A 5,118-nucleotide genomic window follows, 5' to 3' on the forward strand; every position below is an offset into this window, starting at 1 on the left:
TCAAAACCCGACAAAAGTGCTTGTTTGTCTAGCAGTAGTGACACACATGGATCTCTGAATTCCAGGCCACCCTGGTCTACAGAGTGAGTCCCAGGACAGCCAGGGTCACAGAGAAACCCTGTTGAAGGGTTAGAGAGATGGTTCAGGTGTGAAAAACAGCTGCTGCCTTTCCAGAGAACCTGAAGTCTGTTTCCAGCACCAGGCTGGGTAACTCACAACTGCCTGTAACTCTGGCTCCAGGAGATCCCATCCCTTCTTCAGGTTTCTTCAGGTACCTGAATAAAGGTGAGCACAGATACACACACACACACACACACACACACACACACACACACACACACACACACACACACAAAATTAAAAACAAAATAAAAAAAAATATATTCACCCCTGGCAATGGGCAGAGAGGCACCTTGGCACCTTGTTGGTGGTAGTGTTCTCATATTAGTCAGGGGCAGAGCAGAGGGAGGTCCTTTGTTCATCCTAGCTTGATGCCTGGCTTGGTGGCCAAAGCTGTTTCATGCCTAGGGCACATAAAATCCTGAAAAAAGAAAAAAAAGAAAAAAAAGAAAAGAAAAAATAGATTTAGAATCTAATCACCAGGAAATACCATACGGACATATCCAATCTGGGAACATGCTTTCAACTGGCGTTTATAAAAGGCCATATGATGGGACTGGAGAGATGGCTCAGTGGTTAAGAGCACCGACTGCTCTCCCGAAGGTCCTGAGTTCAAATCTCAGCAACCACATGGTGGCTCACAACCACCCATAATGAGATCTGAAGTCAGTTACAGTGTACCTATGTATAATAATAAATAAATAAAAATCTTTAAAAAAAAAAAAGGCACCAGGCACGCATGTAGTCCACAGACACATGCAGACAAAACACCTATACACATACAATTAAAAAAAAAATCCTATGAACCGGGTGTTGGTGGCACATGCCTTTAATCCCAGCACTCAGGAGGCAGAGGCAGGCAGATTTCTGAGTTCGAGGCCAGCCTGCTTCACAGAGTGTGTTCCAGGACAGCCAGGGCTACACAGAGAAACCCTGTCTCGAAAAAAACAACAGGGTGCTGGAGAATGGCTCAGTGGTTAAGAGCACTGACTGCTCTTCCAGAGGTCCTGAGCTCAATTCCAGCAACCACATGGTAGCTCACAACCATCTGTAATGGTGTCCAATACCCTTTTCTGGTGTGTCTGAAGATAACTACAGTGTACTCATATACATAAAAATAAATAAATCTAAACAAACAAACAAAAAACAATTATAAGTTGATCCTAATGATGCAAGCTTTTAACCTCAGCACTTGGGAGGCAGAGGCAGGGGGATCTCTGTGAGTTCCAGGACAGCCTTGTCTATAAAGAGAGTTCCAAGAGAGCAAAACCCTGTCTCAAAAATAAATAAATAAATAATAATACTAAAGATTTTTTTAAAAGGCTGTAAGCCAGAGTGGTACCCAGTTTTGTTCAGTCAAGAGGTCTTTTTTGTTTTGTTTTGTTTTGTTTTGTTTTCAGATAAAGCCTGGCTACATTATTACCCAGACTGGCTTCAAACTCCATTTCCAGTTGAGGAAGTAAGTCCTTTTGAATAAAAAAAAGGAAAAATACACAAAATATTGAAGAGAATATAAGGTATAAAAGGATACGAAATATGTAGCTCCCTTATAACCCCCCCCCAAAAAAAAAAGAAAGAAAGAAAAAGAAAAGAAAAAAGAAAGCTGGTTCACACACTCACTGGGCACACAGCTTTCATCATTTCTTTGCCTAAACTTACTCCAAATTTCCCCTTCCCAACCCTGAGCTGGTTTTGCCTTCTACTTCCTACTTGGCTAGGTTACTTCTTGTCTGCAGGGGGCAGCCTTGCAGGTCCCCTCCCCTCCCCTCCTCTCTCATCTCTTTTTTTCTTTCTGTTTTTCTCCCCTCAGAATATGATCCAGAGTTTCTGTTACGTAATAGTCCCAGGCTGAATTCAAATTCATGATCCTCCTGCCTCAAGGCTCACAAGTTCTGAGGTTTCACGTGAAAGCCACACACTGTCAGCATCCAGGCACTTTCAAAGTAGGACTTTTTTTCCTTTTTTCCTTCCTTCCTTCCTTCCTCCCTCCCTCCCTCCCTCCCTTACCTTCCTTCCTTCCTTCCTTCTTTCCTTGCTTTTTAAGACAAGGTTTCACTGTATAGCTCTGGCTATCCTGGAATTTGTTCTGTAGACCAGGCTGGCCTTAAATGCACGAGATCCCCTGCCTCTGCCTCCTGAGAGCTAGGATCAAAGATGTGCGCCTACTTAGTACCGTTGGGTCTCAAAGTAGGATTTTACTGTTGCTGTTTTGGTTGTGGTGTGCGCGCGCGCGCGCGTGTGTGTGTGTGTGTGTGTGTGTGTGTGTGTGTGTGTGTGTGTTGGGGGATCAGACCTGGTACCTTAGACACGGTCAACATTCAGTGTTCCACTCAACAACTACACCTCCAGTCCCTCAAAGTAGTTCCTTCAATGTGAGGCTTGCACCATGAACTCTGCCACGCCCCCAAACTCTTGCAGGTAACTGTAAACATATTATTTGTTCACATAATTAGCACACAGTTTCTGAGGCTCCTCTGGGCCAGGCATGTGCTGAATGCTTGGTTATGTGTAGGGGTGCAGAGGACATGGCCGACCGGCAGCTGAGTTCTGAGAGGTCAAAGGTCACCATGCTCGCTCATGCAGTCACCTCTTTCCACACTCAATTTGTTTTACTTATTCCTTGAACCCTGATGTGACACTATGCTCTGAAGAAACTCAGTCCTCAGATTCTCAATGTGCCCCGAAGAAGATCAAAACGAACTTCTCATCAGAATCCTGTTCCAGTACAAACTGCATTTACCTCTAGGACACCCAGTAACTTTGTTTCGAGGGAAAAGCACTAAGATTGATGTTGCTGATAATGGAACACCAAAGAGCAGCTTCTTAAACTAGAGGTGGCACATGTGCCTACCCTGGCTCCACGGAACAAAAACTGCTTTCAGGTGCCAAAGGAAATGGGTGGAAGGATCTGGGCGGAAGGAGGGAGGGCTGAGTGGGCAGGGGAGGGCTAAGTGGGCAGGGGAGGGCTGAGTGGACAGGGAGAGCTGAGTGGGCAGGGAGGGCTGAGTGGGCAGGGAGGGCTGAGTGGGCAGGGGAGGGCTGAGTGGGCAGGGGAGGGCTGAGTGGGCAGGGGAGGGCTGAGTGGGCAGGGGAGGGCTGAGTGGGCAGGGAGGGCTGAGTGGGCAGGGGAGGGCTGAGTGGGCAGGGGAGGGCTGAGTGGGCAGGAGTTCCTTGGTCTCGGTTCAATGTCAGCCAGGTGTCCCAATGTTTTGACATTATGACATGATGTTGCCTATAAAGTTCATGAATCAGAAAACTGAGTTGCAACATTAAAAGAAAAAAAAAAAAAACTCAGTGCTGGAGAGATGGCTCAGCCTCTAAGAACACCGGCTGCTCTTCCAAAGGACCAGGGTTCATATCCCAGCACCCACATGGCAGCTCACAAATGTCTATAATTCCAAGACTGGACATCCTTCCATGGATATACATGCAGGCAAAACACCAATGTACATAAAATAAAAATAAATACATTTTTAAAAAATCTTTTAATGTTTTAAGTAATGTTATGATTCTGTGCTGGGTCTCACTCCTAGCTATCCTGAGGTTCATGAGCCCCTTGGCTGAGGGTTGGAATCCCTTGTAGGGTAGGGATCATAAGCTAGTCCAACTGCTCCTACAGTTTTGAGGCAGCTGGCAAGCTTGGCACTAAACTGGGAGGGGTCATCACCATACAGACAGGAAGTGCTGATTCTTGGAACCTGTGGAAAAGTGGAGGCTTTGACTCCCCAGTAGCTTGGGGGTTTGCAAGGTCAGCCAGTAGGAGCTGAAGTTAGAGCCAGGGAGGCGGATGTAAGCTGCCTCGGGGATGACTGGCTGTCACTGGGTTATCCAAGAACACAGGGAACTTCGCATTTGGGATTCCTCAGAATATCAAAGGGCTGGGCCTAGTGAGGCATGGTGGGTCTTACTGCATGGCCAAGGCTGAGGAGAGTCAGGAGTTTGAAACAACTGGAGGATGTCCCCACGGTCACCTCCATGTCACTAAACTCCTGCTTGGGCAGTTGGAGGGGCACAGATCAGATCTCTCAAAGGCTGTCTAGATTCTTGCCGGGAATGGATAGCCCGTTACAGCAGCATTCAAGGCAGTTGTGGCATCTGTGACAAGGTGCCATCTCTCCTGGTGGCTGTTGGTTCCGAGGTCCAAAGGTAGGGCACAGTCCTAATTTCAGTGGAAAGGGCATCTGCCTGTCACCTTCTGGTGTATGGCTTCAGATGTCCTGAGCCACTTCCTGGCCCATGGCCTGCTTCTTAGCCAGATTCCTCGGGGCTTTCTTCCTGGGGTCTCTGTTTTCCAAGCTACCTGTCTTCTCTCGACCCAGTCTTTCCTTCAGCTTTTGCTTTTGTTGTGCCAGTGTGGTGGCTAATCTTGCTTGTCAACTTGACACACCTGGGAGAACTCTCAACCGAGGAAGTGACTGCATCGGGCTTGCCTGTGGGCATGTCTGTGGGGATGTTTTCTTGATTGCTAACTGACGGAGGAGGGCCCAGCCCACGGAGGACGGTGCCGTCTGGGGGCAGATAGACCCGGGTTGTATTATGAAAACAGCTGAGCAAGCCAGGGAGAGCAAGTCCACATCGCGACCTCTGCTTCAGTTTCTGTCTCAAGTTCCTGCCTGACCTCCCTCAGAGATGGAGATGTAAGATGAATAAACCCTTTCCTCCCCAGGGAGCTTCCAGTCAGAATGGCTTATCACAGAAAAAACCCCAAACCTAAAAACCAAAAACCAAAGGCTGAGTAGGGTGCCCTGCAACCCATACTGGGTTCTGGACGCTGGGAGATTACAGGCATGGGCGGCACCCACTGCCCGTCTTACTTTTAAACTGGCAGAGTGTTTCATGTACAAAGTCATACTGAGTAGACTCAGTGCCCTGACTTTGCCCTCAGATTATAGAGGGATAAAGAGTCTTCTTTCTTCTTCTTCTTCTTCTTCTTCTTCTTCTTCTTCTTCTTCTTCTTCTTCTTCTTCTTCTTCTTCTTCTTCTTCTTCTTCTTCTTCT

General features: G+C 47.3%; 1 pseudogene; it reads left to right on the plus strand.

The window, feature by feature from the left end:
* The first annotated feature begins 385 nt into the window (after positions 1 to 385).
* On the plus strand, positions 386 to 537 carry LOC115063479 (annotated as a pseudogene).
* Positions 538 to 5,118: the final 4,581 nt, after the last annotated feature.

Source organism: Mus pahari, chromosome 2, assembly GCF_900095145.1.
Source record: "Mus pahari chromosome 2, PAHARI_EIJ_v1.1, whole genome shotgun sequence".
Lineage (NCBI taxonomy): Eukaryota > Metazoa > Chordata > Mammalia > Rodentia > Muridae > Mus > Mus pahari.